The following is an 11,221-nucleotide window of genomic DNA, read 5'->3' as shown; positions in this document are numbered from 1 at the left end:
GGAACAGAGCATCGATTTCAAATTTCTCACTTCCTGACAGGAAGTGAGCTGCAACTTGAGTTCTGTTTTACTCACAGATATAATTCAAACGTTTTTAGAAACTAGAGAGTGTTTTCTATCCAATAGTAATAATAATATGCATATTGTACGAGCAAAAATTGAGTACGAGGCAGTTTAATTTGGGAACAAATTTTTACAAAGTCGAAATGGCCCCCCCTATTGACAAGAAGTTTTAATCATCGAATACATTGCAAGTTGGGGGGATTTTCACACCTAAAGTAGCCGGGCTATTAATTTACAAAAGGATAGTCTAATAGCTTGGCTATTTGTGAAAAATACCCCCAACTTGCAATGTATGTGATGCTTAAGTACTCTAAAGTGTTACATTTCTAACTCCAAAAACCACAAAATGTGGGATAAAGCATAAAGTGTACAGTTTTTGTTCATCAACATCTTTATGCTTTCGTTAATAAACTAATGATTAAAAGGACACTTTTAAAATGCAGACATTTCTTTCCACTACTGTACATCTCAGCTACATTTTAGTTGCACTTCCCATCAGCTTCACGACCACGGGTAAAACCTTGCTGAGATGATCAATGTATTTGTTGCATTGTTGTATTGTCATTTTATTTAGCCATAACGTCTTGATGGCCTTCAACAGTACATATTTGCTTGTAGGCTTGGCTCAGTTGATGCCAAACAAGTTCGATCGGGTTGAAATCAGGAGACCTACATGTAGAGATGAAAAAAATATTTTTAGATATACTGTAGGCCTACCGTAGGCGAGGTGAGGCTCACTAGTACTGAGTAATGTGCTGTTAAAAGTGTTGTAGGTCTACTTACTTTGCTTGCGTCTTGACCCAGTCTATGTCCAGGCGGCATTTAGATGTCTGGGCGGCATTTAGATGTCCGGGCGGCAGTGTGGTTTGGGTCATTGTCTGCATTTGGAGAAAATGCAGACAATGCAGCAAACATTAGTGAAAATAATAGACATATACATCTAAATAGGCCTAAACATAACAAAATATACAGGCCTGGTCCCTGGCGAGACATTGCCCCCCACACATGGAGTTTTAAGGGATGCTTGATTGATCTTCTTCTGTAGCAATTTTGAGCGAATTGCTCAAGGGCCACGGTTGATTAGGCCGTGAAAATGACGTCATTGAATGTCTCGCCAGCTTTGATCCATACCTGGGCCTGCAGCACGCTGAGTTTTTTGTTTTGTTTGTCAGACTAATCAATGGGTCGAAACTACAGAACAGTACAAACAAGAGAACACACTTGGATAATGTTCTGAAAAAAATAAAAAAAATAAAAAGATATATAAAAATGGCTTACAGAGCATCTCCATAAGTCCACTCAAGTTTCTTCAACTGTCTTCTGACTGTGATTAAAGCGATGTTGATATTGTGCCGTGATGCCAGCAGATTCCAGATGGCCTTTGCCGATCGCTCATCATCTTCATCCATCAGTGAGTCGATGGCTTGAAGAGTCTCAGTATAGACCAGCAGTAGATGTATATATGTTTAACATTATTAGGCCTACTGTACAGTATTGTAGCCTACTGTACCTGTTCATTTCCTGGGCTTTTGCGTTCGGCGTAAAACAGGCATCTGATGATAGTGTTTGCGAATAGCACTGTCCGTGACCAAAATCCCCAAGTCTACCCCAAGTCTATTTTTATAAATGTCTCCAGTAGATATCCGTTCCACCTGAAAGCCCTAATCTGCTCACTTAAATGAATAGAGATCCTGGTCATGGTGCTACAGTATGTTGTTACAGCATAATCAAAGTGAGGACACTGTTGACACTGTTTGTTGTATACTTATAGCCTATTGTAACCTGGAGTCACACCTTTCCAGTACTCCTCACCCCGCCCCAAACTCCGCCCTTAACATAGTTACCATTAAAAAAGTAATAATTGTGACCAAAGAGAACAGTCAATTTTTTCACTCACAGTCACTTAGTAGCCGACAGTAGACCTACTCCCGACCGGTCACATTGTACAGCATCATATTTCCCTAAGGGAAACCCTGAGTCCTACATAGGCTACTGTAAAATGCATTTGAGTTTTTCTTGGAATAGAAACACTATAATATTAATCAAATTAATTAAGCTAATTTTTAAAAAGTCAATCCCATAAAGTCTGTTCTAACAATTTTAAAAACAGCCTAATGCATTCTTGAATTAATTTGCTTTAGCCAACATATTGCGGTTTATTCATTGTTTAATTTTTCAAGGGTCCCTTTGTTATTTTGTTTTATAACTAAAATGCTTGACTGTATTTAAAGACATGGATGACTTGCATGCTGTGTAATGACATGCACAAATGAATGAATGATTGATTGATATACTGTATATTGAAGTAGGCCTTTATGCCAATCAGTAAGTTACGCTTAAACAGCTACAGTAAAAAATGCATTGTTGTTTTTCTTGGAATAGAAACACCAAAATATTGATCAAATTAATTAAGTTACATTTCTAAAAATCAATCCCATACAGACTGTTCTAACAAAAAAGGTTTTACAGCCAATATTAAAAACAGTAAAATGCATTCCTGGATTAAATTGCTTTAGCCAACATATTGCGGTTTATTCATTATTTAATTATTCAAGCCTCCCTTTGTTATTTCATTTTATAACAAAAATGCTTGAATGTATTTTAAGACATGGATGATTTGTATGCTTTGCCAATAGGTACGTTACACTAAAACAGCTACAATAAACAGGACTTTTAGGCCTACAGCTCCATGTAATTTCAATAACTTAGTTTCTCAAAGATGCCCTCTGGTGGTCCAACTTGCACTAACTTGCAATAATGGCAACAATGGCTGACAGTTAAATAACGTGCCAAAGAATTCTGCAGCACCCCGCAAGCTGTGCTGCAGTTCAACACAACTTTTAAAGGAAGAACCACTGTCTTTGTGGTCTCATTGAAATAGAGTAGGCTGCCTATATGGGTGGAGAATCACGTGGCAGTTAACTTGAATATTAAAAAGGCACTCGCACATCTGAGCTATCTTTTTTTGCATGGTAACAGTTGAATAAAATGAGAAAAAAGAAGGGACCGGCACACTGCTCTTGGTAGTATCACTGCTATTTAATAAGCTCAACCTATCGGCCTCACGGCCTACGACCTTCGTCCTTTTTTCTCAGTTAACTTGAGTATGAAATGAACTTAAATATGATTAGACTGTAGTTTACTATAGTGTCGGTAAGTAATTATTAAAAAGGAAAAGAAGTGGAGTCAAAGTGCATTTATCATTTTTTTTATCATGATTGCAAAGGATACGGCACAACGCGCACATAGGTTAAGCTACTATGGTGAGCGAGCATTGCGCCTTTTTATTTTCAATAAGTATGGAATACCCATTTATTTGCTTCTGCCTGCAAATCGTCCTTCTAAATGTAGGCTATATCCTATAGGACAATGCAAAAGATAGCAAGTGTCGCTGTCATCATTCTTGCTGCTTTCATGTCAGTAGACATACCTGCGAGATCAGGTGCACCATGACAGTGAAGCCTGTAACATTAAAGCTGTTTATTACTGGTATTGTGTAGGGAATTAGCTAGGGAAACTGACAGATCAATAACGTTACATTGACATACTGACTAATACAACTCACATTGCACTGAAAAAACATTAGAATATCAATCTTCAATCATTTGGCCGATGGTTTCATCGTTTGATTCAGGTCTAGTTAGATTGAGGCAAAAATAATAGCTAATGTAAGCCAATTTTTGGCCAGATCTCTCTCTATTTAAGTTTTGTATTTTTATTTAACCTTTAACTAGGCAAGTCAATTAAGAACAAATTATTTTTTACAATGACGGCCGATCCTGGGCCAATTGTGCGCCGCCCTATGGGACTCCCAATCACAGCCGGATGTGATACAGCCTGAATTTGAACCAGGGACTGCAGTGCCTTAGACCGCTGCGCCACTCGGGAGCCTCTAACGGTATATCAACTGGCAAAAGCTTGCCAAGTTAATTTACTTCTGAAACGGGATTATAATTCCCTTCTCCTGGCTGCATGCTGAAGCACCTCTCACTCACATGGCTTCTGTCACATGATCAGGTCTTTCTCACAGGCTACAAGCGAAGACAGACACATTGGTGACGCACGGCCTTATCCAGTTCCGAGGCGCATATTGAAGATATTGGAAGAACTGTCCACATTTACTTTTCGTCAGCCAACAAGATGAATAGGCCTAACGAACAGCAAAAGGACTAGCCTATGTCAATCAACTATCCCACATAGTACAAAAGTTGACCTATTCTGTAGGATAAATAAATATTCCAAACATAGTCTGACAGTTGTGGGATGCGATAGATCCAAAATGCATACAACCACTAGCATCAAAATACCTGTTTTAACCCTTGTGTAGTCTTAACATTCTGTATACTCCCCTTGTCCTAAACCCCTAAAATAAAGCAGCTTAATTGAATTTTAAACCCCACATCTATTTTGCATGAAGAAACCACCTGTCATTCTTCACAAACTTTGTGAACGTCTGGGTTTTCCCTCCTCACAATGTAGAAAGACTGCATTTAATCAGTGGACACAACTCGTCCTCTGTCCTCTGAATCACGTTTACACGCCCTCTTCAAGGAAGTGTTCGACGATTCAGTTTCAGGTCGTCACACCGGGGACCTGTTATGTCAGCTGCGACAGGGCCGTCACTGCACCACTGAGTAAGCCCATGGCTGCCGGCAGTGGATGGAGTGAACCAGCTCTCCTTACAGTCCACCGGAGGGGTCTTAATCGGGAGTTACAGACTAAACTGGCCTGCAGAGGAGATTTAACGGACCCAAACCAATACATCCGGATGTCCATATCCATTGGCACTTCTCTCGTCCACCACGGTCCAATAGCCCCGAACCCATGCAACTCGGCCGCGCCCCTCTCACGCCAGCCAAGAGACAACGGAGGTTACGTGAAAACCCGTGCCTCTATTGTGGAGAGAGTAATCACCTACTCACTAACTGTCCGATTCGCCCACCACGAGGGGGTGACCACAACCCCTCCACTTCCGCCCGGGTAAGCACCTCTATATTTTTTTTATATTACCGAAAGGAAGATTGGTATCCCGGCTCTTCTTTTTGCTAATGGAGTCACTCAGTTTGTTGTGGGACTAGTGGACTCGGGGGCCGCAGAATATTTCATTGACGAACGATTGGCACAACAGTTAAGAGTCAAACTAATCCCTGTTAATCCTCCCCTTAGGATTAATGTACTGGATGGACAACCTCTCGGAACTGGTCTTGTGACACGCATGACCGAAAGTATCACCCTTCAGATTGGCGTCCTTCACTCTGAGGTCATTCAGTTATTGGTGTTGTCTTCACCTAAAGAACCCCTCATCCTCGGTCACCCCTGGCTAAGCCTTCACGACCCGGCTATCTCCTGGTGACAAGGGGAACTGCTGTCATGGTCTCCCGCCTGTTTTAAGAACTGCTTCAGTCTACCCTGTCGAGCCACCTCTATAGAAGGATTGGAGTCTTCCATTCTAACCCACATCCCACCTGTACATGCCCAGTTTCTGAGTGTCTTCAGCAAGAAAAAGGCATCCATTCTGCCCCCTCATCGCACGGAGGACTGTGCGGTTGACCTCCTTCCTGGGGCAATGCCCCCTAAAGGTCGGATCTGCCCCTTGTCCATCCCAGAGAATGAGGCTATGGACACCTATATAGAAGAGGTCCTCGACATGGGATTAATCCATCCATCCACATCTCCAGGCTGCATCCAGTTTATTTTTTGTCAAGAAATAGGATGGTAGTCTCCGTCCCTGCATAGATTACTGACCCCCCAATGACCTTACCATTAAGAATCGCTTCCTTCTTCCTCTGATTCCGGCCACACTAGAACAAGTTGGACAGGCTACCATCTACTCCAAACCGGACTTACAAAGTGCTTACAACCTGGTCCGTATCCGAAGTGGGGATGAGTGGAAGACGGCGTTCATCACCGCTAGGGTTCACTACAAATACCTGGTTATGCCCTACGGTCTCACCAATGCTCCCGCAGTCTTCCAGTCCTTCATGAATTAAGTTTTCCAGGACATGATCAAGCAGTTCATCATCGTGTACATTGACAATATCTTGGTATATTCTCACTCCCTTGCAGAACACGTACAGCATGTGCAACAGGTCCTCCAACGACTATTGGACCACCATCTTTATGTCAAATTTGAGAAGAGCGCCTTTCACGTTACTACGGTAACCTTCCTAGGGTTCATGCTGACACCAGGAGGGGTCAAAATGGCAAAGTCACGGCCGTGCTTAACTGGTCCAAACCTACCACCATAAAGGAACTACAACAGTTCCTAGGGTTCTCCAACTACTACCGCCAGTTCATCCGAAACTGCAGCAGCACAACCGCTCCTCTCTCAGCTCTCACCAGCCTTAAAATCCGTGCCCTCCAATGGACCGACACCGCCCTTACTGCAAGCGGACTTCTGGTCAGGCTTCGGAGACGGGCACATCGCGCTCCACTCCCTAGCATACTACTCGCCAATGTCCAGTCTCTTGACAACAAGGTTGATGAAATCCGAGCAAGGGTAGCATTCTAGAGAGACATCAGAGACTGTAACGTTCTTTGCTTCACGGAAACATGGCTCACTCGAGAGACGCTAACGGAGTCGGTGCAGCCAGCTGGTTTCTTCACGCATCGCGCCGACAGAAACAAACATCTTTCTGGTAAGAAGAGGGGCGGGGGGGTATGCCTTATGATTAACGAGACGTGTTGTTATCATAACAACATACAGGAACTTAAGTCATTCTGTTCACCTGACTTAGAATTCCTCACAATCAAATGTCGACCGCATTATCTACCAAGGGAATTCTCTTCGATTATAATCACAGCCGTATATATTCCCCCCCAAGTAGACACATTGATGGCCCTGAACGAACATTATCTGACTCTATGTAAACTGGAAACCACACACCCTGAGGCTGCATTCATCGTAGCTGGGGATTTTAACAAGGCTAATCTGAAAACAAAACTCCCCAAATTCTAGCTACCTGCCTCCTCCTATGGTCCCTTACATTAAACACCTGCGCTCTGCGCTTGAAACCAGCTCTCTGTTTCCCTCGTGTTCATTACGGTGTGGTGTCCAGGAGTTCCCTTTTCCTGGTGCAGAATACACAGGGTTTCTCCCTCCCCAGATACAATACAATTCAATAATTTATAAAAGTCAATACAAGTAAAAGTTGTGTCTATTAAAAAATGTATACCGAGTGTCAGGTCTCTCTCCATTCAGAGACATCAGTATCAAGCCCGTCTGTCAGTCTGGACTTCATCACATCATCTTGCAAGTCTCCATGTACTGGCTCCATATATATGTTTCTGTGAACACATACACACATAGTCATTGTTCTATTACCAATGGCAGTTAGGATAGATACTATCTGAAACACAAACAGGTACTAAGTTGAAGTTTGAACAGGTCAAATAAAACCTACCCAATGACGGTCTCCCCAAAACCTACCCAATGATGAGTCTTCCTTCTGGCAAAAAGCATCTCCAGTCCATCTGTAGAAATAGGCAGAGTTGAAGTAGAGTTCATCAGTGACACATGGAATGAAAAGGGTGTTGTTATTACTGAACATTTGTGCTGTACTGTATTATTAATAATGACCTCATTGTGGATGTGTTAAAACTCTAGTGCTTCTCTCTCCCGGATCCGGGATCCTCCTCATCAAAAAATCTGACTAGCATAGCCTAGCCTAACGGGACAGGGATATCATATAATATAATTTTCATGAAATCACAAGTCCAATACAGCAAATGAAAGATAAACATCTTGTGAATCCAGCCATCATTTCCAATTTTTTAAATGTTTTACAGCGAAAACACAATATGTATTTCTATTAGCTAACCACAATAGCCAAACACACAACCGCATATTTTCACCATGTTTCCACCGCATAGGTAGCTTTCACAAAACCGACAAAATAGAGATAAAATTAGTTACTAACCAAGAAACAACTTCATCAGATGACAGTCTTATAACATGTTATACAATACATTTATGTTTTGTTCGAAAATGTGCATATTTAGAGCTGCAAATCGTGGTTATACATTGTGAATACGTAGCAACATTTTCCCAGAATGTCCGGAGATATTTTGGACACTCACCTAATCTGACCAAAGAACTCATCATAAACTTTACATAAAAATACTTGTTGTATGGCAAATGAAAGATACACTGGTTCTTAATGCAACCGCTGTGTTAGATTTTTAAAAATAACTTTACCATAACATACAGCTTGCGTTATTGTGAGACAGCACTGACCAACACGGCGGAGAATAGGAGTCAACATTTTACACAGAAATACGAAATAACATCATAAATGTTTTCTTACTTTTGCTGAGCTTCCATCAGAATGTTGTACAAGGAGTCCTTGGTCCAGAATAAATCGTTGTTTGGTTTTAGAATGTCCATTTCTTCTGTCGAATTCTCGCCACAATGCTAGCCAAGGTTGCTAACATTCCCATCCTCTCTTGGCGCAAAGAACGGAAAACTCCAAAAGTCCCAATAAACGTTGAATAAACTGATAAAACTCGGTTGAAAAAACCTACTTTATGATGTTATTATCATATGTATCAAATAAAATCAGAGCCGGAGATATTCGCCGTGTATACCGAACGCTTTTCAGAAGACAATGTCGAGCTCCCCAGCGCGCCTTCGAAGACAAAGAAAATACCGGACCTGTCACTCCAAAAGCTCTTATTCGACCTCAGATCAAGCTAGACACCCCATTCCACCTTCCACTGCCTGTTGATATCTAGTGGAAGGCGTATGAAGTGCATGCATATCGATAAATAAAAGCCAGTTGAATAGGCAGGCCCTGAAACAGAGCCTCGTTTTCAGATTTTTCACTTCCTGTATGGAAGTTTGCTGCAAAATTAGTTCTGTTTTACTCACAGATATAATTCAAACAGTTTTAGAAACTTCACAGTGTTTTCTATCCAATAGTAATAATAATATGCATATTGTATGATCTAGAATAGAGTACGAGGCAGTTTAATTTGGGCACGATTTTTTCCAAAGTGAAAACAGCGCCCCCCTATTGACAAGAAGTTTTAAGTTGATGTGTTAAGTGCCAGATCTTTGCATATCATGCATGGGCAAAAACATATACACAGACACTGTTCTACCAATGGCAATTAGGGATAGGTGATGTCTGACAGGTGATATATACACTATGTTGAAGTTTGAATAAGTCAGACTAAACCTACCTAATTCTGTTACATCAACGACCATTGGTGAGCAGGCAAGAGGTGGGGCTGAATGTGATGTCTTTGCCAGAGAATAGCGGCGTAGATGAGCTCCTGGCCCCTCAGCAGCGTAGATGAGCTCCTGGCCCCTCATCAAAGATACTGGTCGGTCACACATGGTGGTTATGATTACCCTGGTGGAACCAACCTGATCGCTGCATTCACCTTTCTATTATTAAACTTCAGATCACATAAAATGTGTAATGAAATAGAATGGTGAACACAGCGATTAGCCTCTGTACCTGGCTTCCTGCAACCCGCCCGAGCTTCCCCTGGCCTGCACCCCATTTTCCCCCTGTGTTTCAATAAATACCTTGGTTACCTCATCCCAGTCTCGTCGTCTGAGTCTGCTCTTGGGTTCACCTGTTCCGCTCCGCGCGACAACTACTGTAACACCTCAGCGGAACTCGACGGTGAAACCTGCATTGTAGAAGTCCATGCAGTTCAGCTCCACTTCCCTCCTGCAGACTGTTTGGCTCTGTCAGCAGTCACCCAAAAAGAACTGAAGTCAATAAACATGGATTGGAATAGAAAGGAATAATCAGAGAGAGGGAGAAAAAGGTTGAATGAACAGGCGATGATAATGAGACAGCAAAACAGATAAGGTAAGTGAGAGGGAGAGAGAGAGAGAGGGAGAGAGAAAAGAAGGTAAAATTAGAAGAAAGTGTGAATAATAGAGAGATCAGGAAAAGGGAAACAGTGCAAAAAATAGTGCCTGTGTGTGCGTGCTCTAGCATTCCTGAGAGCATGTGATAAGTGTTGGGGCTCCCTGGCACTAAGCGGCCCAAACAGCAGCTTTACAGAGATCACGACTCCACAATTAGCCCTGTGTAAACTCTGCTATGCAACAGCATTCAAGGGAAGTTATACACACAAACACGACGCACGCATGCACCCGCCCGCACACACACAGTTGACCCAGTCCTCAATTATGTATAGATGTGGTGCCCTCACTTGGGCATGGTAGGTACTAAAAGCCCCTCATAGATGGTAGAGCAAGGCCTGTGTACTACTACAAAAAAAGCGGAAGGTGAGTTTCTCGAGCATGAGTGCCCTCAAATATCAATCTAGTCATACAAGAGCTGGCATTGTATTATGCCATGTGCAAACCAGACAGAGAGAGGGAGAGGGAAAGTGAAATAGAGGGGAGAAGAGAGAGACAAGGGAGGGAGAAAGGTTAAAGTGAGACAGAGGGGAGAGGAAGATAGAATGAGGGAGGAGAGAAGAAGACAGAAGGAGGGGGGGAAGAAAGAAAGAGGGGGTAGCGAGAGCTCAGTATGATTCTGATTCAACTTCTATGTTTATTTTTAGTTTGGGGAACTGAAAATTACTAGAGAATTTACTAGAAAGACAAATCGGACAGAGATAATGTGTCACTCGCACCCCTACACAAACTGTGTGCACACCCATAACACAACAAGCTCTCACAGTCTCACCGCATAATTAGACGTTTATCCACGTCAAATTCCAAAGTGTTTTTCTACACCCTAGGTTGACTATTCCTGCTCAGTATCGTTTAGTTTCTCCAAATGTCAAATATAGAAGGTTAACTTCTTTGGTTTTTTGGTATAAAAAGGGTCAATGCAGATAGTCCGGGCAGCTATTTGGTTAACTATTTAAGTAACTATTTAGCAGTCTTATGGCTTGGGAGTAGAAGCTGTTCAGGATCCTGTTGGTTCCAGAATTGGTGAATCAGTACTGCTTGCCATGCAGTAAAAGAGAGAACAGTCTGTGACACCAGGTGGCTGGTGTCTTTGACAATTTTTAGGGCCTTAGGGAGCATCATGGTTTGGTGCTGCTTTGCTGCCTCAGGGCCTGGACAGCAAATCAACAACAGAATGGCTTCAACAGAAGAAAATACGCCTTCTGGAGTAGCCCAGTCAGAGTCCTGACCTCAACCCGATTGAGAAGCTGTGGCATGATCTCAAGAGAGCGG

At 42.3% G+C, this 11,221-nt stretch overlaps 1 long non-coding RNA gene across 1 annotated transcript; it reads right to left on the bottom strand.

The window, feature by feature from the left end:
* Window positions 1-221: 221 nt before the first annotated feature.
* LOC139575209 (uncharacterized) lies at window positions 222-8,618 on the bottom strand. Its single transcript, XR_011674913.1, has 4 exons — window positions 7,493-8,618; window positions 7,239-7,350; window positions 847-941; window positions 222-732 (listed from the first exon to the last, which is right to left on the bottom strand). It is a non-coding gene; the product is annotated as an uncharacterized lncRNA (long non-coding RNA).
* Between the last annotated feature and the right edge of the window lie 2,603 nt (window positions 8,619-11,221).

This window comes from Salvelinus alpinus, chromosome 5 (genome assembly GCF_045679555.1).
Source record: "Salvelinus alpinus chromosome 5, SLU_Salpinus.1, whole genome shotgun sequence".
NCBI classification, from domain to species: Eukaryota; Metazoa; Chordata; class Actinopteri; order Salmoniformes; family Salmonidae; genus Salvelinus; species Salvelinus alpinus.
This window is presented reverse-complemented; position numbering and strand designations above follow the sequence as displayed.